The sequence below is a fragment of the Puma concolor genome, chromosome B3 (genome assembly GCF_028749965.1).
Source record: "Puma concolor isolate L17-30 chromosome B3, mPumCon1.1.hap2, whole genome shotgun sequence".
Taxonomy (NCBI): Eukaryota; Metazoa; Chordata; class Mammalia; order Carnivora; family Felidae; genus Puma; species Puma concolor.
Genome location: NC_141672.1, coordinates 146,709,736 through 146,732,912, shown reverse-complemented (window position 1 = coordinate 146,732,912; position 23,177 = coordinate 146,709,736). Strand labels below are relative to the sequence as shown.

At 50.1% G+C, this 23,177-nt stretch overlaps 1 long non-coding RNA gene across 1 annotated transcript; it reads left to right on the top strand.

The window, feature by feature from the left end:
• The first annotated feature begins 11,234 nt into the window (after positions 1-11,234).
• LOC147580495 (uncharacterized) lies at positions 11,235-22,652 on the top strand. The gene is made up of 4 exons (XR_015251951.1): positions 11,235-11,508; positions 20,771-20,893; positions 21,913-22,208; positions 22,612-22,652. It is a non-coding gene; the product is annotated as an uncharacterized LOC147580495 (long non-coding RNA).
• Positions 22,653-23,177: the final 525 nt, after the last annotated feature.

Genomic DNA, 23,177 nt, shown 5'->3' with positions numbered 1-23,177 from the left:
GCCCCACCTCCAGAGTTTCTGGCCGGCTAGCTCTGAAGCGAGACCCAAGAATTTTGCAATGCTAACAAGTACCCAGGTGGTTCTGCGGCCGATGCATGGTCCGTGTTTTGAGAACCACTACCAGAGAGTATTCCGTTGTGTGGCTATCGCGCAATTCAGGTGTCCCATCTCCTGCTGATGGACATCTGGGTTCTTTTCACGATCTGTACATGTCGTGCTTTCATATAACGCAACGCGTGTCTGTTGGGTCCCTAGGAACTGCCGGGTCGTGTGGCACGTATTGTTGTCAGGAGATTGTTAGGGATGCTGCCAAGAAGTTTTCCAGAGTAGTTTTAACTAATTTACACTCTCAGGAGCAATAAATACTTGAGAGTTCTTGTAATGCACAGCCTCCCCACCAACATTTAGGCTCGTGAAGCTTTCAAGTTGCTGCCAATCTGTTGACTGTGTATGTGGTTTTCATTGTGGTTTTAATTTTCCTTTCTCTGATGACTAATGAGGTGGAGGCCTTTTAATATGTTTATTGGACATTAGGCTTTCTTTTTATATGAAGTGCCTCATCAAGATTGTGTCCATTTTCCTAATTGATTTGAATGAGTTCTTTATACGTTTTAGATACTAGGTCTTTGTCAGTTACATGCAGTGCCAACATTTTCTTCCACTATGTAGTTTGTCTTTCAGACTTTACAGTGCCTTTTTCTGAGTAGCATTTCTTGATTTTAATGGAGTCCGTTTCCGGGTCTCTCAAACTATCTGGGGTGAAAGACCTTTCTCTCCACCCCCCCCCCCCAATCAACTGGGGACTGATATTTTTGAAATTACAATAAAATGATTGAATATAAACATAATTTTTAAAAGTCATCCCCAAAACTTGAAGCGTGTTATTATCAAGTAGCGTATTCGAGACCGTCCCCTCATCCCTAAGCCTCACCCAGTTTTCGGGGGATGTTGTACCCCAGAATGCAATGAGGCTCCGGAAATCAGAGTTTTGTACTTATCAATTGACCTTTAGACAAAAGAACATTCAGCTGCCAAGCTGTTTATTGCTCAGTAAAGTCAGACATCTTACCCTATTTTATACTACACATCCCCCCAACCCATTCTTGACCTTCACTGCGTGTCTGTACTCTTCATAAGCCTCCAGTCTCCTTGAAGCACAGGGATGGTTAAAACCATGGCTGCAGCTAAGTCATATGTACGCATGATACGTAATGATAAAAAAAAAAAAAAATTCTTACGGTTTTAAAGCCATGTCAAAATGTCCCCAGAATGTTTTTTAAATTGGAGTCCAAATATCATCTAGGCCATCTGAGTGGCATACCCATGATATGGTTTGATTTTAGCAAAACATTTACAAGTTTTCCTACAGGATATAATTACGAGATGACAAAATGGTACCGTGAGCACAGGAGGATTACACCGTCAAGTCACAGAAAAGGGAATGTTTGACCAATGTGATTACATCAAAAGAAATTAAAACGTACAGGCTGATTTCATTGATGTGACTCTTACTTTCCTGTCTGTTATGAGGACTCAAAAAATAATTACGTGGTTCATAGTTGTCACTGTTTCTGTGCCCTTCCAACCCAGATCGTGAGCCATTTGAGGGTAGGAATTTTATCTTACTCACCTTTGCAGTAGGTATTTTGTGGATAATCTTTAACAGGCCGAAAAAAGTTTCCTTTCATTCCGAATTTGTTAAACGTTTACCATAAATGAGTGATTCTTTACACGTTTTTCCTGCATCTGTTGACACGAGCATGTGCTTTTCTGCTTAATCAATGAGGATGGAAGGGGCACAAACAGATTTTCTAGTGTTAAACTATTCTTACGTTCCTGAGATACGGCGACACACTGGTCACGACGTATCGTCACTTCTACACGTTGCTGGACCCAGCTTGCTAATTTTCTGTTCGTCAGTTCATGACCGAAACCGGCCAGAAGTTTTCTCTTTTCTTACTCTCCTTGTCTTGTTTCGCCAGCGAGGTTATACTCGCCTTATTAAGTCAGTGGGAGGAAATTCCTTTTTTTCTCCATTTTGTGGAATATTTTGTGTGAGTCTAAAACTGTATATCCTTTCATTGTTTGTTAGAACCCGCGCATAAAGACTCTAGACTTCGGTATTTCTTTTGGGGAAAGCTTTTAAGCACAGATTCCTTTCTTTAATGGTTACAGAACAATCAATGCCTTCCATGTTTCTCGAGTCAACTTTGATAAGTTATGTTTTTCTAGGAATTTGTCCATTTATTCCTAAGTTTTAAAAAATGGGGCATAAAGTTATTTGTCACAGTACCTCATCACATGTTAATCTCTGCCATTCATGCAGCTAGGTCACCTTTCTCTTGCTAGTATCGTTTATCTGAGCTTTATTTTCTTGATAAATATTGCCAATGGTTTATCAATATTATTAATCTTTTCAAACAACAAACTCTGTTTATCCTCTGGATTGTCCCTTCCTCTTCTATTGAAATAATGTTTATCTTACCTTTAATATTTCCTTTGGGTTTGGGGGTTATTTTGTTTATATTTTGTTAATCTACTTAGAATTACTTGGGTCATGACTTGGGCCTTCTTTTCTTGTATAAGTATTCAAGACATTACGTTTCCCTCTATCAAATTTAGCTGTGACACAAGTTCACATCTTCCATATTTTTGTTACTGTCCAACCCCAAATACATTCGGTTTTCCACTATGATGTCCTCTTTGACCTCTGAATTATTTAGAAGTGGGTTTTTTTTTTAATTTTTTAAATGTTTATTTATTTTTGAGAGAGAGAGAGAGAGAGACCGAGTGTGAGAAGGGAAGGGACAGAGAGAGGGAGACACAGAATCCAAAGCAGGCTCCAGGCTCTGAGCTGTCAGCATAGACCCCCACGCAGAGCTCGAACTCACTAACCGTGAGGTCCCGATCTGAGCCAAAGTGGGACGCTTAACCGATTGAGCCACCCAGGCACCCCTAGTTAGAAGTGGTTCTAATTTCCAAATGGATAAGATTTTTTAGTTATCTTTCTTTTTTAAAAATTTTTTTTTTCAACGTTTATTTATTTTTGGGACAGAGAGAGACAGAGCACGAACGGGGGAGGGGCAGAGAGAGAGGGAGACACAGAATCGGAAACAGGCTCCAGGCTCCGAGCCATCAGCCCAGAGCCTGACGCGGGGCTCGAACTCACGGACCGCGAGATCGTGACCTGGCTGAAGTCGGACGCTTAACCGACTGCGCCACCCAGGCGCCCCAAGATTTTTTAGTTATCTTTCAATACTGATTGTGGCACTAACTTTTTGTTATTGTCAGGGAATATGATCTTATGGTACCAATCCTTAAAAACGTGCTAAGACTTATGACCCAGTATTACACTGTCCAATACAGTAACCACTAGCCACAATGGCTATTTAAATATAAATTAATTAAAATTGAACGAAATTTCAAATTCGGTTTCCTTGGTGCAGTCCCCATATTTGAGTTGCACCGTGGTCTCAACGTCAGACCTCCGTCACTGCGCGAAGCTGTACTGAGCCACCCTGCTCTGGAGTGGGGTCAGGTCTCATAAATACCTCGTTTGTGTTGGAGGAAGCTATGTATTGTGCAGGTGTTGGGTACAGGGTCTTACACGCACAAGTTAGACCAGTCGTGTTGTTTGACTCTTCCACATCCCCCCTGAATTTTAAATCTGGAGAAGTGCAGGGGGCGCCTGGGCGGCTCAGTCGGTTGAGCGTCCGACTTCGGCTCAGGTCGCGATCTCTCGGTTTGTGGGTTCGAGCCCCACGTCGGGCTCTGGGCTGACGGCTCAGCACTTGAAGCCTGCTTCGGATTCTGTGTCTCCCTCGCTCTCTGCCAGCCCCCCACCCCCACCCCACCTATGCTCTATCTTTCTCTCTCAAAACTAGATAAAACATGAAAAAAAATAAAACAAAAACCTGGAGAAGTGCGCTAAAACCTCCCACTGTGACGGAGAGTCTGTTTACCGCTCCACGCAATTCTGTCAAGTTTTGTTTTACATGTTTTAAGGTTACGTCGTTACGGGCAAGCGAGCTCAGAAGTGTGACATCTTGCTTGTGACTTGACCTATTTTATCATGATGTATTGATCTTGCGTGTCTCTCACAATGTTTTTTACCTGAAAGTCTTATTTCGTCTGATACGGTTACACCCGCGTGTGGTCTGTCCAATATTGCTGCACTGATATGTGGTTCGTGTTTCCCTGCCGCATCTTTTTCCATTCTGTTACTTTTCAACTGTACGTTTTAGTTTCGCTGTGTCTTTTAAGCAAAATATGGCTGGTCTGTTTTTTTAAATCCTGGGGGACAGCATTTATCATGTAACTGGATGGTTTATGTCTTCCACATATAATAAAACTAATGATAGATGAAGACTTATTTCTACCTTTTGATTTTGTGTGCTTCTTACTCTTCCTGTTTCCTCACTGTTTTTGTTTATTTGTTATCGTGATTCCTTTCTTGGCACATTGTAGAATACTCGAGTTTCTTTTTTTCTTTTGTCTTGTCTTTACTACTTTGAAAGCTCTGTGCTCAATTCCTACCTGGCCGTGGTTTCTCTACAAGTTGCAGAGAGTTGCCTGTAACCTAGTGAAATTGCCTGTAATTTACTAAATAACTACAACTGTAGTTACAGTTGCCTGTAACTTAGTAAAATCTTACGTTAATCAATATCCCGCCTCTTGAGAGAGCGAGGTGTATTTTAACTCTGGTTAATCCCATCCGGACTAACTCAGTTTGTGACCGGTATTTTGGTTTCATCTTGTCTTTATTTAAACCAAGTGTCATTTTAGTTAAACGGTTAATGTGTGTTTTGCCCTGATCACTCTAATTTTTTTTTTAATGTTTATTTTTGAGGGAGAGAGAGAGAGAGTGTGTGAGCAGGGGAGGGGCACAGAAAGAGGGAGACACAGAATCGGAAGCAGGCTCCAGGCTCCAAACTGTCAGCACAGAGCCCGACGCGGGGCTCGAACCACAGAGTGCGAGATCATGACCTGAGCTGAAGTCCGATGCTCAACCGACTGAGCCACCCAGGCGCCCTTGCCCTGATTGCTTACTTCCCACATATTCTTGTCTTTGGGCTTCTGAAGAGTTTTAGTTTCCTGCTAACTTAGCATTTGAAAGGTTTTTATGTACTTATATGTGCACAAGAGTCACTCCCTTAATGAAGACCATTGTATTGAAGCTTAGAGGCTCAGGATTTGGGACGCCCTCCTTGTAGCTTGAAAGAGACGTTTCAACCCAAGAGAATATTTACAGAGACTGTGAATGTGCACAGCTCAAGAAGTTTTAGAGACATCCCTGGAAAACCCATCACAGGCATGCACACAGCCCTGTACAGTTCGCTAAGGGCTATAACATGCACTGCTTCCGGAAGAGAGTGTAATTATGACCTGCGGTGCACAGAGGAAGAAAACGTGTCTTAGATTATAGATTATCCAAGTCCCCAGAGCAGGAGAAAAAGATCTGGAACATGAATGCAAATCTTCCGGCTCTGAATGCCCCTGGCTGTCCACCACACCTTCATCCGCTGGCCCCTCGTAGGTTGTTAAAATAATCTGGCCAGAGATAATCTGGGAGCCGTGTCTGTTTAAAGTTGACAGCAAAGAGGGGAGATCGCTGGTGGTGAGCAAGCATCCGAAGGTGGGGAGCTAGGGGGGGAGGGGGACGAGGAAAACCAAACAGAGAATACCTCGTGGAAGTTTTGTTTTGTTTTGTTCGAAACACTGTGATTATTCTCTTAACGTCCAATCGTAAGTGCCTGTTCTCCCCTGCCTGCTGTCCCAACTCCAGATGTCTTGAAAGACAGATGCTTCAGCATGTCAAACTTTTGGCCCCTTTAAAATGACAACGTACGGTTCCTGAAACACTCAATTACCAAAAATAATTGTGCCGCACTTAATAAATCTTCAGCGATGCCGTAAGCATATGGGCGAGGCCGTATGGTAGATGTCATATAGCAAGAATAATTGTAACAGATGTGCTCCTACCAAAGTTCTTTCTGGAACCGCCCCTGCTGGAAAATAGACACTCTTGTATCCTACTCCTTATTCCACGATTGAAAAGTAGAGCACATTAATGAATGGTCCAGCCTTACAGGAAAAAATATACATTATAGGATTTGGCCCGATGCCCCCACCACAGTTCCCAAGACAACCCTTGTCCACCCTCACAATTCCAGGCTCTTTTGTATACCGGAGGCTGCATGGACTCTTCTGGAGGCCTTCCCTTTCCTTCCTCCTCTCTCCTGCCACAGGAGAGTCTATAACTCTCATCCGCCTCTCCCCCCACAAACAAAACAAAACAGAAAATGCCATCAGGTGGACAAACGTTCAATTCTAGAACCCCTATCTATCCCTTCGTGGGTGTAGCTATGGCGCTTTCCTGAGTCACCTTAACTCTCAGGCAGAAGAAGGAGGTCACTGACCCTGGTACCCCGAGGCCACTTTATGCTACAGCAGTGGCCTGAGATGCCCTCTCTGCCCTGTAAGCCGACTCAGCCCCCAAATTCCTGACGCCCGAGTAGTCTTCTGTCTTGGGTCTTCTGGTCTCATGGCTTTCCCGCTTGAACCGCTGCTGGGTCCCCATCTTCCAAGTTCAAATCTCAGAGGCAGTCAGAGAGCCCTATGAGAGCCATGAAGAGAGTTCAAGCACGCACCAGGGAGGTACCCCCTCCTAGAGCCAGCATTCCTATACTGGCTCCCAGGTCTAGAAAGACTGAGTCAGCAAGGAGAGATATCCCCATCCAGCTTCTCCAGGAGCAAGGAACAGGCAGAGTTTCCTATGCTCTAACCCATCAGACTCCTCTTCAATCCACAGCAGACTGGATTCAGTTTGGGCTCCCAACCTCTGGGTTCCTCTGCAGTATAGACAATGGATGACCATGAATCGAGGTGGAGACAATTGGGAATCACCATCTCATGTTCCTCTGTGAGGCGCTCAGAGTGCTTGAACCCCCTACATAGTACTCATGAGTTCTCCAGCCTCAACCTTTATCCTTAACTCTGCCCCGCCCCCTCTGAGAACCTCATCTCCAATTCCATCAAGAAAATTGCCTCCTTCCACCCAACCACCAATCACATTATTTCCGTACCCATCGCTCATCGTTACTCCATTTCGTTCTTCCTGTTCACGAGTATTGCCCACGCCCGTGCCTTTGACATCACCCCCTCCACCTCCTTGGAAAACATTTTTCATCCTTCTTTACCTCCCTGCCCTGGATCTGAACTCTCTCCCTCTCTCTCCTGGCACTTTCCCTTCAGTAAACAAGCCTGCTTGTCTCCCCCATTCTTTTTCAAAATTCCTACCTTAACCCTGTGTGGTAGATAGAATAACACCCCGTCTGCCTTGAGCACGTCCACATTCTAGTCCTGGGAACATGTGCATATGATCCTTTACATGGCAAAAGAGACGTTTGCAGATGTGATTAAGTTAAGTATCTTGAGATGGGGAGATGATTCTGGATTATCTGGGTGGACCCAAGGTAATCACAAGGGTCCTTATAAGAGGAAGGCAGAAGGGTCAGAGCAAGGGAAGGAGATACGATGGCAGAAACATAGGTCAAAGTGATGCCACTGGTGGAAGGGAAGCATGAGTCAAAGAATACAAACAATCTCTACAAGGTTAGAGGCAAGGAAAACACTCTCCATAGTCTTTGAAAGGAGTGGAGTCCTGCCAACATCTTGACTTTTGCCTATAAGACCTGTTTTCCAACTTCTAACTTCCACAACGGTAAGATAATAATTTTTTGGTTGTTTTCTGCCACTGAGTTTCTGCAATTTGTTACAGCAGCGATAGGAGGCTTATACGCCCTGCATCCTTCTTCAGCTAATCTCCAAGCCTCTCTTCTCTCTCATCCAAACTGGCTCACATTCTTTTCCCATTAACCCCTCAAATCACTGTAATGTCTTCTCAGAGAGAAACACCCAAGGTAGTTTCCTATCAATTCCTGTTCTGGAACATTCCCACATCTAGAACATAGTCTCTTTGTCCCCTTCTCAGAGCATTGGCTATAGCTCGAGAAGATAACCCATAAGATCTCGAAAGCAGAACCTGTTGCCTCAGACCCTGATTGCCTTGAGCACTGTTTGTTTCTGAATAAGAGACTCTCCACTATTTTGCAGGTGTTCTCTTCTCCGTGGCTGCGACTAATTCCATGTGTGGATTTCTTGGAAGAAAGGGCAACATGGAAACACCAGGTTAAAGGTATTTTACCCATTGCTTATATCCCTTCAAATTCCCCCATGCCCTCTGTCGGCTCTGACCCCTCACCCTGGTCCCAGTCCCTCCCCCACCACCTTCCCCCCACCAGAGACAAGACTGCCTTTCCGGAGCCTTCGTCCAGCCAGCCTCCCGTTGCCCATTGGAATCCCGCCCCTCTCCAAACTCACAGCATGTCTACACTTACCCTCCTTTGATGTTAACCCGCAGGTGAGGTCCCGGCTCCCCTCCCTTCTCCAGACCCGTCCTGGTCTCGGAGGTCAGCTGTTCTGTCTTTTCCCCATGCCCCTTCTCCTGAGCCCCCCCACTGTCGGTGCCATCTGGGTCGATGAGGAAGACGGTGTATTGACATGTCTTCAGTGCCAATGGATGGAGACTGCTACGAAGCCCAGTGTCTACGGTTTTCTCTGCAGGTGGAGGGGTCTGTGAGAGTCGTCCTTAAGAACCGGCCACCTCATGTCTCCGCCTCCGCAAGGCTGTCCCGTTTGGCCTACTTTCTTCTTGCTCCCGTCTCTTCTGGCGACCAGCTCTCTCAGCCCGGCTGCCTGTGGAACTGCCACCTCCGATTCTTTCTGTTTGAGCTCAGAGTTCTGAGACAAGGTCTCGATCTGAGCCCCTCCTTGAAGGAGATTCGGCAGCTGAAACTGTCCTTCACCCGACCCCCGCCGTCCTTCACCCGACCCCCACCGTCCTTCACCTGACCCCCGCGAGCTCCGGGATGGCCTTCGGGTGGAACCACGCAGCCACCCCCGGGGTCTCGGCCTTTTCCTTCCTTACGGACAAGCGCACCTGTTTCAGCCCCTGTTTCCTCCTCGAAATGGAATTGACCGAGAACGACAGTGGACAAATGAGAGCACGATTCAGAGTATAAAATATCTGACCGCCAAAATGTGTTTTTTTAAGTTTTTAAGATGGAAGGGTGGGAAGAGACAAGTAAGAAACTCTCCTAGATGTACGCACCCAATCTAGAAGGTCAGAGACGATCGAAATGTAAGCTCCAGAAAGATGTATTAGCACGGGGAGAATCCTATTCAAAAATGAGAGGAAATTTCCCCAGCTTAAGGGAAACGCTGGCCTTCAAAGTAAAAGGCCCCACATGGGGCGGCTGGATGGCTCCGTCAGTGAAGTGTCCGACTTCGGCTCAGGTCATGACCTTGCGGTTCGTGGGTTCGAGCCCCGTGTCGGGCTCTGTGCCGGCAGCTCAGAGCCTGGAGGCTGCTTCCGATTCTGTGTCTCCCTCTCTCTCTGCCCCTAACTCACTCGCATTCTGTCTCTGTCTCTCTCAAAAATAAACATTAAAAAATTTTTTTTTAAATATGAAAGACCCCAGAAAGTGCTGGATGCTGGAGAAATGACCCACAGCCAGACACGTCTCTGAGAGCTGTCAGATCATTAGAATGAAGCAGTGACTCTAAGACTCCTACAGTCCAAAGAAAGAAAAGCAGGTGTCTTAAAATGAAATAAAATTTCAACAAGATCCTCATCCGTGATCCCAGGTGACCTATGACAATAGAACTCCTGTTTGTTTGTTTTTTTTAAGATTTTGTTTTTAAGCGATCTCTTCACCCAGCCTGAGTCCCGAACTCACAACCCCAAGATCAATAATCACTCGCTCCACCGGCTCAACCCGCCAGGCGCCCTGAACACCCCCGTTCTTTTGATGCACCAGTGCCTCCAGGAGATCAAGCAGCTGATTGGTCGGAGGAAATGAGAGTGCCACCCAGCAGAGCGAGGACGGCCTGTCCCCTGGGCCACCAATGCCCCAGACCTGGAAACCCGCAGTGCAGAGGGCAACAGGCTGACTGCAATCGGGTGGTCTCACGTCCCGTCCACGGGTGTCTATGGCGCACATACGACAGAGAGGCAGAGGACGCGGTGAGGACACAGACGCCGTCCCCGCTCTCATGGAGCCCACCATCTAGCCCAAAGGACACGAGCCACGGTCAGCCCCAGCCTCTCTTCCAGATGCACAGTGTAGCTGTCCCCTGCCTCCCCCCTGGCTGCAGCTCCTTGTGAGTTGGGTGAAGCCATGGGTCACTTGGTTGCTCAGCTGCCGGCAGTCCAGTAGGAAAAGGGGGTCCGGGAGCGACACTCCACCCGTCCTGCTTTCCAAACCGGGTTGTTAGCTTGTGTCCTTCAGCGCCCCCCGCTTCTCTGAAGGGCAGCCGCAGGCGAGACGTCAGTGCCCCCCTTCTGTCTGGACCCCTCTGGACTGGCCCGGGCGCAAGCCCCCCCAGAGCGTGGCCTGCGGGTGCCCTCTTCTCCGAGGCAGACTTCCCCTCATTTGTGCACCCTTTTGGATTTTCGATCAGAATAGAATGGAGGTCTGGTAATATGGAGAATATGTATATGCATATTTTTATAGACATGTGATAAAACTGCCGTTTCACCCAGAATTAGAATGCGCTGAGAGATTAAAAAGAGAAAGAAGGAAAATTGGAAGTTAATTGCTGCTTTACGGCAGAGTAAGGAACGGAGAAGCGCGTTACGATCCGTCCTCCCTGAATTACAAAATAAACGGGATAAAACTTCGTTATTTTCTCTACGCAGACTCAAGTGTGGCATTGAGAGGCTCTGGTAATTAAATTTGATTGGAGCTGGATTTATAAAACAGACTGTGAGCTGTTGGGGACAAGGCCTCCGTACTGTTCACCTTCCTCTTTGCGTAAATGCTGGCTAGTTGATGCCTTGATCTGGTGTGTGTAACGGAATTTGGAAATAATTGCCTATGGGGTGATCAAAATGGGATTTTACTTCTCTTGATGATTCTAAGATTTTTCTAAGTAAATCACAGCCAAGCAAAAATCACGTACGTAGTTGGTAAGGGATAGCGTCGTACAGCAGGATTTGTTTTTAAAATTTTTTAACGTTTATTCGTTTTTGAGAGACAGAGACAGACAGACCGTGAGCAGGGGAGGGGCAGAGAGAGAAGGAGCCACAGAATCTGAAGCAGGCTCCGTGCCCGAGCCGTTAGCACAGAGCCTGATGTGGGGCTCGAACCCACGAACCGTGAGATCATGACCTGAGCTGAAGTCAGATGGTTAACCGACTGAGCCACCCAGCCACCCCAGGATTTATATTTAAGCACTAGAGATAATATTTTTGTTAGGGCTCTTACAAAATTAGTCATAAAAAAGCTGTTTCCCTCTCGATGAACCGCAAGGCCACCGCTCCGTGGATGTGTGAAAAGTGATGCATTCACCTGCTGGGTTTCGGAAGGATCTCCTCCATCAAGGCAGACAGACGGGCGCAGCACGGGAGAAGCCGGAGGCTGGTCCCATCGTCCAAAACAGCAGGTAGGGAGCAGGAAGCGCCTTTCTGGGGCGGCAGGAGGGAGCACGGACCGGAAGGAAAGAAGGGGACAAATCCAGGATGACAGAGTCCGTGTCGAGGCAGGGTGGGAGCAAAGGGGAAGGTAGTGCGCTCAGGGTGGCAGCTTGGGGAAAGGGAAAGGGAAACAGAAGCGAGGGGAGAAGTACACACGTGGAGAGGGGCATCCGCGGACGAAGCTGGCCGAGGGGAGGCTGCAGCAAAAGTCACTCCCCAGTCCGGGTCGCAGCACAGGGAAAGACGGAGGAATGGGTTATGTGGGGAGGGGCCTGGACACTCAGCTCCCTGTTTCCGCTTCCAAGTATCCCTTGACACAGGGACAGTGTCCTAAACATCATCATCCACGTAGCAGGTGCCAATAAACGTCCTGCACAGAAGAGAACAAGACCGATCATTCCAAAACTGGCATTTAACTGAGCAGCTACTATGGGCCACGCCCTCTGCCGGGCACCCGGCGCATGTTACTTCGCTGAATCCGTAACCACTAGCGTGCGTGAGAGAGGTTATCTATCCTTCTGTGATGGATGGGAAAAATAACCCTGAAGGAGATTAGGCCATTTTCTTCATGGCCCAACACAGAGTGGTGTTGGTGCATCTAGAAAGTCCTCGTGCCAAACAACGACAAAAGGAGAAGAATCGCACGGCGCTCTCAGAGTCCGAAAACGACCTGACGCATCTTCTCTCCTTTGGTTGCGCCGCTTACCTAGCGAAACAAGCGGGTCATCTATTAATACCCCGGTGGGAAAAGAATGAGTAAACTGGGTTGAAAATTAACTGAAAGTCACATCGCCTGGGACACGGGCCAGGACCGGGGCCGCAGCCAGATCTCCCGAGGCCCTGACCGACGACCTTCCAAACCCCGTGAGGGTTACCGGGGAGAGCTGGGGTCCGTTCGTGAATGGAAGTGGGGGGGGGTGGTTCTCAGAGGAGCAGAGAGTCAGAGGTGAATAGGGTGAAAACGTACATCTTCCCTTTCATCTTGTATTAGGTGACGTCCCCCTGGGCGTTGGAGCAAATCAACTCCCCCATCTCTGCAGAATAACAGAGATTATTATAACAACTGTATGATATATATACATATACACACACATATATATTATATTATATATTACCTATATTATATATTATAAGTATAATATTATAAGTATATATATAAGTAGTGTATATGTAATGCTTCTATTTTTTTTTTAATTTTTTTTCAATGTTTTTTTATTTATTTTTGGTACAGAGAGAGACAGAGCATGAACGGGGGAGGGGCAGAGAGAGAGGGAGACACAGAATCGGAAACAGGCTCCAGGCTCCGAGCCATCAGCCCAGAGCCTGACGCGGGGCTCGAACCCACGGACCGCGAGATCGTGACCTGGCTGAAGTCGGACGCTTAACCGACTGCGCCACCCAGGCGCCCCTATGTAATGCTTCTATTGCTGCACCTTGTATGAACATAGTATTGGTGTGTGAGTCACAGAGGCCGTCGCTTTGACGGAGGCCAGCTGTCCGCCGAGAGGAAGGCACTCTGGCTGAACAGCCTCAGTTTCCAGGGCACCCTCTGCCCGCCCCGGAAGCGCCAGGCTCCCCCCCCCCACCCCATACTTCTGGGCCTCGGGGCTCTCCTGCTTGACCTTCAGCGAGACAACGGGTTCGAAGTCGCCAGCAGGCAGACGACCGCTCTGCGGTTTCCTTCTGCTCACTCCTCCCGGGCTCCTCAGAAACCAGTGCCTCCCGCGGTGGTTTCCCCAGGCCACCTGAGACTGCGTTCCCAAGGCCAGGGTCGCCGACAAGGAGAGCCGCGGGGCTCCCCGGTGCACCTGACCGCCGTGACCTGGGCGTCCGTTACCACCTGCTGGGCTGCAGCCCGCTGAAGGGGATGCGCGTCCCTACCCCTTCCTTTAAGCTCCACATGGTCCCCTTGCCCCGGGGCCCAACCAACCCCTCTCTCCCATTTCTTCGGGGCACCATGTGTTTCGTTCCAGTCACCACACCTCAGAACTGATCAAGTCACCCCAAGTGAAAAGGGCGGCCGCAGATATGATCCCCTTGGTGCCTAGACCCAGACACTTCGGTCCCCGAAGCTCCTTGGGGTTCCCTGCGGGGCAGCCCAGGGACTGAGGATGTGATAGGAGGAGGTTGCTCCTTTGCCTGCTGTCCCTGGGTTTTTTGGGTGACAGGCCGAGCCCATTCATGTGTCTCTGGATCTGCTCTTCAAGCTCCTTCCCTCTGGGGCTCACCTTGGCCTCGTCACAGGATCCCTGCAGTCAGCCTCCTGCCCGGTCCCTGCTGCCCCATATCTGGCACCTGCAGTGCCCGGAAACCAGCAAGAGAACCCGGATGGAGGCCGGCAGGGCTCCCATGTGCAAAGAGCCATTCACCCTGCAGTTAATCAGCTCATTCACCAGCCCCGTCTAGAAACATATGCTGATGCCTTCGCTCCGCCAGCTCCCTTGCTGGACCGTGGGGCCAAGATGACTCATGGTCTCTCGTCCCAGACCTCATCCCAGGGGATTTCCCTACCGGGAGTGTCTTGGTCCATTCCGGCACAATCCCTTTGCGGAAACAGTGCGCTGGGCACGAGTCAGAGATCGACATTTTAGTGGATTTTCTCTCCCGGAGGTATGGGTGGAGGAGATCTAAAATCAACCCCCTTCAAACCAAATGGCCTTGGATTCAAGTTTCTTCATGAATCACGGGCCCTCCTCAACCCTTGGCACGGATCTCAGGAGGCAGGTTCCGCTCCCTGCTGAGGGGTTGCCAGGAAGGAAGGGGAGGTGAACTCGTATCTCCCGCCCCGCAAGTGTCTACACAGCCTGGTGGCAGTTCTGGTTCCCCACCCTGCAGAGACCTGGGTCAAAGGTCGGTGTCACACCCGAGGACGGACACCCTGCCATTGTGCCTGGAAGCTGTCCCACCAGCCTCGGAAACGTCTTCTCTCCCGCCTCATACTGAGGTTCACAGCAGGTGCGGGGCCCTGTTTTCCAGATCAGGCCCCTCTCCCACCTCTCTTCTCCTGGGCACGGGTGTCGCTCTAAGGTCAGCTATTCTGAGCCTCCGGCAGAGCACCTGCCACTGGGGCCAGTCCTGCTGGGCAACCGGGAGTGGGGGATGGGCAGCGGGTCCAGATGCCTCCAATGAGAAGCCTCAGAAGAGAGGACGAAAGGTCCCGCTTCGCCGATGTCTCTCCCAAGGCTGAGGACCCTTAGTCTCATCTTAGGGGCAGGGTTTCCTCCTCTTCCTTTCATGCCCCCTGTTCCCTGCCTCCCGTCCAGCTGTTTTTCCAGCCTGTGCAGCTGCCGTCTGTCCAACCCAACTGCTTTTGCGGGACCGGACATGTTTCTTTCTTTGCCTTCTCTTCCCTCGTGGCAGCAGGCCAAGCCACAGAAGCCAGCAGTCGCCGGCTACTCCAGCCGGGGTCACTGCCCGGGGCCTTTCCTCCTCCGCCACCTCAGGGACAAGCTCTGCCATTTCAGCTTCTGTCTCATCTTCAAGGCTCCCATTGGAACCGCCTGGGGTCTTGTGTTAATTTTGCCCAGTGGAGAACAAATCCTTCCCTGCGAGGCAAGCTCGAAGACTTGGATGGGGAGAGGGGGTCTGCGTAAGGAAAAAACACGGTCTCTGTTTCCCATTCAGTGGCTTTCTCCCTTAGGGTTTTCTATCGACTTCTCCAATGTCCCCACGGGTTCGGCTTGTTGACCTGGAGGGGGACCCCCTCCCCAGCCCCCCACTGGCCTTCCCTGGACCTGGTGGGATTCTTTGTTTGAAGGGTCCGGCCAAGAGTATCTTTCCCCTCCCGCTGATGGAAATCATGAGGTTTCTGGATCCCTGCCTTGTCTGTAACCTAAGGAATTCTCATCCAGGAGCAATTTTTACACACACGCGCGTGCGTGCACGCACACACACACGCACGCACATGCCACCAAGGAACATTTGGCAATGTCTGGAGACAGTCTCGGTTGTCGCATAGGGTGGGGGGATGCTACTGGCTTGTCGTGGGTGGGAATGCCCCTAAACATCCCACAGCGCCCAGGCGGCCTCCTCAACAAAGACGGCCTGTCCCGAGATGTCAGTAGTGGCCAGTTTGAGTGTCCTCGCCCTAAGGACTTCGATGTCAAGGGATCCATAAGGTTCTCTCCAGCCTAGCAGTCTGCGAGACCCTATCAACCTCTCCCCTTACCCTTCCTGATTTCAAGTTCTCAGTCTCAAGTGCTTGGGGTTGATTATCCAGTCAAGTGTGTAATTTCAGACAGACTCAGAATAGTAATACCTAAGGAAAAAAGTTGCATTCACCTTAAAGAAAAAGATAACTCATTTATACACATTGTGGCATATGTTGTGTGTTTTGTATTTGGAGGGCACCTGTCCATTCAATTTGTGTTTTTTGTTTTTTGGTTTTTTTTTTTTTTTTTAGTCTCTCCAGTTGTATTATAGAACTTGCTGGGGGGGCGCCTGGGTGGCGCAGTCGGTTAAGCGTCCGACTTCAGCCAGGTCATGATCTCGCGGTCCGTGAGTTCGAGCCCCGCGTCGGGCTCTGGGCTGATGGCTCAGAGCCTGGAGCCTGTTTCCGATTCTGTGTCTCCCTCTCTCTCTGCCCCCTCCCCCATTCATGCTCTCTCTCTGTCCCAAAAATAAATAAAAACGTTGAAAAAAAAATTAAAAAAAAAAAAAAAAAAAAGAACTTGCTGGGGGCATTTCGTTTTTCAAACGTTTGTGGACTGCTGGGGGAAGAAGTCCCAAGCAGCTTAGAAAAAAACGCCTTTACCAAACCTCCATAATACAGTTATATCTCCACGGAGGAACATGTGATTTTCTTTAGTACTATGTACTTCAAGTAGAGGAAATATTGACCTCTTTAAAGGTAAGGCATTTTACATCAGCAAATGTATTTAAGGAACGAAAATGAACCTTATCTCTCCGTGAAGGCTTTTACAAGATTTCCCGATAGAGGGGTGTTCTCCTCTCCCCTTGGCGACGCAGCTGGTTATCTACAGACTTGAAAGTAATCAAATTGCCTTTCTCTACACCTTTGCCTCTCCACTCGAAATCCTTGAATCCAGATTAACCTCTAGAGCGAAGTCAGATAATCGACATCTGAAAACTTGGAAGTCAGAAGCCGATTCCTCAGCCAAACGCAGGGCCCAGGGAGCCCAAAGGGAAGAAGAGGTCAGGTAAGTGTGCGTGTGTGAGCGTGATGGCCTTGTACGCGAGTGTGGGTGTGTCAGGAGGGTGGGTGGCCGCAGGAAGTGGGGGGGATCCATCAGGAGGGGAAGGAAGGGGAAAGGAAACAAGCCGGAAGGGAAAGACAATGGCGAAAGAGGAGCTGTGACCAGCCGGTGGACAGAAAGGCAGAGGAGGGGGTGGAGGAAGAGAGAGGGCAGCACAGGGGAGCAGGGTGAGGGGCCCGGAAGACGTGCGTGTGGCACGAGCAATTCCACACTCTTGACTTCTGCAAAGCAAAACTTTAAATAAGAGAAGCTATGAATCTCTTCCTTGCAAGTTTCTTGATCCCCGAGTGCGGGACCGATGGGCAAGCCAGAAAGGTGGAGACAGGGGGAGCAGGGCGCGAGGGCCGCAAAAGCGCGTTGTTGGGCCCAAGCGCGTCCTCCCTGCAGCAGGGTTAGGACCCTGGCCCCCAGCAGCAGGGCCCCTCCGGGTTGTGTCTGAGGAGCCCCACCCCCTTGCCCCCCCATCCCCATGAACTGCTGGCTTCCTTGGGTGCTCACATTGAGGTCAGATCCCTCAGCCCCTAAGAACTTCTTCCTATGGGACTCCCATGCCTCCATCTTGCCCACCCCCAAACACGCCCTGACTCTCAGCTCCTTTGCCCCGCTGGTTCACCCCAGGCTTTTTCTCCAAGACACTCGGTCTCCGCCTCCCCAGGCACCAGCCACCACGGGGTTCTCTTTCCCTCCTGGAATGGGAGACGCTAGGGGCCCATAAAACCCTCTTCCCTCTGGTTTCTGATTCCTCGTGGCACATCACCATCTGAGGAGTCTCCTTTGGGCCACAGAATCCCCGTCACGGTAAACCCCCGAGAAGAGGTTCCTGCGACAGACCCCAGGCAGTTCAGTCGATCCTGTGGCTTCCTTCACCCCGGGCGCCCAGCCCTTCCCGCCTTCTCTCCCCTCTCTGCCGCTTTGCTTGCAGCCAGCCAGCAACCAGCTCTTTAAGAGCTCGTCTCTGATCGCGCCTGCCCATGCCACACTGCTTAGTCCCCGATATTTCTCCTCCCCCCCTTTTTCCACAGTAAAAGTTTATAACGAGAATACAGGTGCGAAAGTACTTCACCAGCATAAACTGGGGGAGAGTCGTGTCCCACGGTGGGCCCGTCTGGGCCTTTTTTGGCGTAGAGCTGGTCCCCGTGCACGGGCCACTGAGGAACAGGCCTGTGCTTATTCTGTCTTGGACTCGTGGTGAAATTCATCGCTGCACTCGTTTACTTACTCTCGCATCAGCACCACAGGTATAGACTAACGGTTAGAAGCTACGCAGCCTGCTGTGGCTTGACCACACGCTCGTAAGAGACCTGAAAAGGCCCTTGCAGAACACCTCCTCACTAACCCACTTCTAGTCCGTGCGGCTCTGCCCCATCGTCCTGGGGGCCCAGCCCCTGCCCAGGGCCCTCCCTGGGACAGTCTCTGTCCAAACGCTTACTGATGTGCAGTCCTGGGAGACGGGCACGCGCACATCCCTTCCAGAGGCTACTTGGCACGAGCAGTAAAGGTAGCTGATCGCCTCCAGCTTCCGCATTCTGGGGATCTATTGCAACATTCCTGCCGAGGCCCGCGCTGTCCCGGGCCAGTGTCGCGGAGGTGCTACAGCCTTGCTATTCCCGCCCGACGCGAGACCCCTCTGATAGGAAATCTTTGCTACACCACTCTCCAGCAGTCTCCTTCCTTCTTCCCCCACCTCTGCAGGTGTCAAGTCAGCACTGGGGTCCCCAGGCTGCCTACTGAGCCTGCTCCCTCTCTCCCTCATCATTCACAGGACTTTCCCTCAGTAAATATCTCGCCCATCTAATTCTGTCTTACTATCCGCTTCTTAGAGGGTCCAAACTAACACAGTGACTACCGGGAGTGACCCAAGGAGGCAGACAAGAAGATGGGGTCTTGGGGCTGGATCATGCACGCCCAGGCTGGCACGGAGGACCCCATCTCCAGGGACGTGTGGACGCAGGACTAGCTCAAGGTGGCTGCCTAACTGGTAACGATTTCGCGGGTGGTAATCTGAGAAAATGTCTCAGTGGGGGGCGCTTTCTAGATGTGACGGTGGCTGCTAGAAGCCCACAGCACGAGATGGCCCATGCTTAGCATGCTGAACGACGGGGATATGCCTGAGTTGCTTTGGGGAACAGTAGAGGAAGGGAGACAGAATGCTCAGGGCGGTGGGTGTGCTGGAGGAGACAGAGTATACAAGGAGAAGGGCCCACCCGAGGAGTGGGTTCCGTCGGAAGGCCCGGTGGGCCCACGGTTCGCCGAGCTCACCGGGAATAAGTTGACGGCAGAGGCACCAACAGGAAAACAATCGCTGGTGGCTCTTCTCCATGGCCCGAGCTGACCACAGGTGAGGCGCTCACAGAGCTGGTCTCGTTAAAGGAGACTTGTATGATGGAGGCCCAAAAGAACAGAGGCCAGGTGGTAGTGCCTCCCAGGATATGCCACAGTTACGGCAATCCGCAAGGCCAAAGGGGCCTTGACCCACAGGGAGCTGTGGAGCTGCCTCACAGGGCATCGCGCCCTGAGGAGCAGAACAGATCCGCAGCCAATGATGGGCCTGCCAGACGTCTGCAATCAACAGAAGGCAAGAACGATAGAGTAAGAGGTCACCAGAGATCACCCAAATAAAAAAGTCATGATCCTTCTTCCAGTTCCGAGACCGGAACCGACTTTCAGACCCAGAACCCAAGGACTGGAGAAGGGACCTTGCACACCACGGCTAGTATGTATTGTAACGATCCCTTCAGTCCTCCCCCAAAGACCTATGAGCAATGCTCCAGTCACCGTTCACCGGCAAAGGGGAATGCCCACACCTTGCAAGTGGTGGTGGACACAGGATTTGAGTTGTCACTGATACTTGGACGCCGGAAGCTTCATCAGGACCTCACTGTTGTGGTATGGGCTCACAGGGACCACGTAACCAGTGGAACTCTGGCTGAAGTCCACCTTAAAGCTGGCCTGCTGGACAGTGGACACATGTGGTGGCCATTTTCCCAGTCCCGGAGATCACAGTTGGGACCAATGTACTTGTCAGTGTGAGTCACCTGTATTAGTCTCCTATTGCTGCTGTAACAAATTGCCACCAGAAAAATAGCTTAAAATGACAAAAATGCATTATGTTATAGTTCTGGAGGTCAGCTGTCCAAAATAGGTCTCGCTGGGCCAAAATCAAGATGTCGGCAATGCTGTGTTGCTTCTGAAGTCTCTGGAAAAGAATCCATTTCCTTGCCCTTTTTAGCTCCCAGAAACCACCCACATTCCTTGGCCTACGACTCCTTCCTCATCCTCAAAGCCAGAAGGTGCATCCCTCCAGCCTCCCCTCGGTCACTGCCCCTCCTTCTCTAACTCTCCTGCTTCCTACTGTCCTCATAAAGACCCTTATGATTATATTGGGTCCACCCAGAGAGTCTAGGATAATCTCCCCACATCATGGTTCTGAACTCAGTCACATCTGCAAAGTCCCTTTTGCCTTGTAAGGTAACATCATCCTAAATTCTGGGGATTAAGATATGAACATCTTCAAGGAACCACCTTTCTGCCTGGCATCCCCCAACCCTGAGTCCCTAGCCTGTAGAGCAAGTGCTGTCACGGTGAAGAGGGTCAAGTAGAACCCTCTGAAATTGTTCCCTTAGCAGTTCATCAAAAACAGTATTGGATCCAGGGACAATTCCAGAGATCTCAGGGCAACAGGGTTGGAGACCTTATCATATCTAGGTTTAATTCACCAGCACGGACCTTCCAAAATCTAGATAGATCCTAGGGAACAACTATAGACTCCCACAAGCTCAATGAAGTACTAACCTTGGTTGCATCTGCCCTGCAGATTGAGGCATTATTGCTAGAACAAATTAATAAAGCTTTGGGTCCAAGGTATGGTGTCATTGATTTGGCAAATTCATTATTTTCTATTCCAACCAGAAACAAACATCCAAAACAGTTTGCATTCCCAAGGATCAGACAACGGTATTAATTTACAGTTTGCCTCAGGGCCATGTTAACTCTCCTGCTCTCTATTGCCATGTAGTCTTAAGAGATCTGAAGAACCTGGGCGTCCCATGGAACACCACCCTGGTCCATTACATTGATGACACCATGCTGATCAGACAACCGGATGATCAAAACGGATCAAAAAGGATGAACAAAACGGGTGAGTACTCTGGAGCCTTAGTAACATACTTGCAATCCCAGGGTGGGAGACAAATCCTATAAAGATTCAGTTACCTGCTCTTTTGATAAATTTTTCGGAGTCAAGATGCCAAGGAAATACTGGGATTTTACCTCCAAAGTAAAAGACAGATTGCTACATCTTATATTAGCCACCTAAAGAAGGAAGGTAGACCTTTTGGGGTGCCACATCTAGGGACACTGCTCTGGTCCACATACTGGTTGACGCAGAAGGTCACCGAGTCAAGTGCAACTCAGAGCAGAAAAGAGTTTTGGGCAGTCCTGCCACGCGGGCCAATCTGGCAGACCATATGATGTTGGACGTGTCTGGGGTAGCAGAAGGTGCAGCATGGGGTTCATTGCAAAGGCCCATTGGAAAAATCATAAGCAGGTCTCAGGGGTACTGGACTTTCGAGAAAAGCTCACGATGTATAATTGGACCCTGGTAGACAAAGAGTGCTTGATTATGGAACATCAGGTGAACATGTGTCCATAGCTGTCCGTTACGAGCTGGGTTCTCCAAGTCATAAAATCAGATGCGCTCAGCAGTAGTTCAATGGTAGTTGAAAATGACCGACCCAAGACTGAGTCTGACAGGACCAAGGGGCGTGAGACAGGTGCATGAGTGGGGAACCCAGGTGCCCAAGCCCCCCACCACAATTTTCTCAGCTCATGGGGGACCCATATGACCAACTGAAGGGGGAAAAAAGGTCTAAGCTTGGTTCACTGCTGGGTCAGCTTGGTGTGGGGACACAAGCTGAAAATGGACAGCTGCCACATGAGAGCCACATGCAGGGGTGGTCCTGAAAGGCAAGGTAGAGGGGGCAGTGGCCAAGAGGAAAACATCCAAACTCCTGAGCAGGGGCCAGCAGTCCGTCTTGCCGCCACAGGACCCAAAAGGAGGAGGGTTGGAAGGTTGGAGCCCGAGAAGTCTTGGCAGAGAGGCGCGTAGTAGATGAACATGGAAATGGGCGAAATACATGGTGATTTTTTATCACCCAGGAGTGCCCACCAGAGAGCGTCCACCGTGGAAGAGGTGGCCAGCAACAAGCTAGACAAAACGACTGGGCCAGTTGGCTCTAGCCAGCCTTCGTCATCGGCCACCTCAAAACTGGCACAGTGGGTGATGGAATGGAGCGGCGGAGGATCTTCATGGGTCCATCTGCCTGGACTCCCACTGACCATGGCCGGTCTCGTCGTGGCCACCTCTGAATGTCCAACCCACGTCAACAGAGCTCAGCACTAAGCGTAGGGACGGACCCTCTTCCTTGAGGAGACCAACAGGACGCAGTGGCAAGGTGACTATTTTGAACCCTTCCGTCCTCAAAGGGTCGGTTACTCATCCTCTCTCTGGGCTTCAGGGTCCCATTTCCTGTCACAGACCAGTCCTTACTCAGCTCAGACAGATCTATTTTTTTTAATGTTTATTTATTTATTGGGGGGGGGGGGCAGAGAGAGAGAAAGAGAGGGACCCTGAGCGGGAGAGGACCAGAGAGAGGGTCGCAACTAGGATCCACGCTCAATGTGGAGCCCAACACGGGGCTTGATCTCATGACTGTAGATCTCGACCTGAGATCGATCAAGAGTCGGACGTGTAACCTACTGAGCCACCCAGGCGCCCCCCGGGCTCAGCTGTTGAAATAGTTCTGCTATTTTTGCAACATTTACCCCCCCCCCTTCGTCCTTTATCTTTTGTTCAAGATGACACCAAGCACAGCTAATAAAGTTTGGTTTCCCCACCACGCAGACGGGTCTGGCCAGCGAGAGGTGGTCCCTGAGTGAAAAGGCAAAGGCTCAGTGGGAAAGTGCCTCTTTGTGGTCCCCTCGGCCCTTCCCCTGGGCCTCACCCCTCTCTTCACGCAAGGATTACAGAAAAGCAGCCTGGGGGGTTGAGAAGCCAGCTCGGGACCTTGAGGCACCAACCACATAACTTGGTAGAAATAGCTGTAGCCCCTGGTTATGTCTCTGAGCCCCCAGACCAGCCCGGACCTGCCTACTCCGGGGCCATCCATACGTAAATCTGAACTCTGCTTCAGCCGCTATGGGAGTCTTAGAGGCTGAACTCCGTCCCCTGAAACAACATGTATTGTGGTCCTAACTCCCAGTATCTCAGAATGTGACCTTATTCCGAGACAGGGTCTTTACAGAGGTCAAGGTAAAATGAGGTCATCAGGGTGGGCCCTAGTCCAGTATGACTGGTGTCCTTATAAAAGGGGGAAATTTGAGTGCAGAGACACACGGAGAGGGAAGACGATGGCAAGAACCTC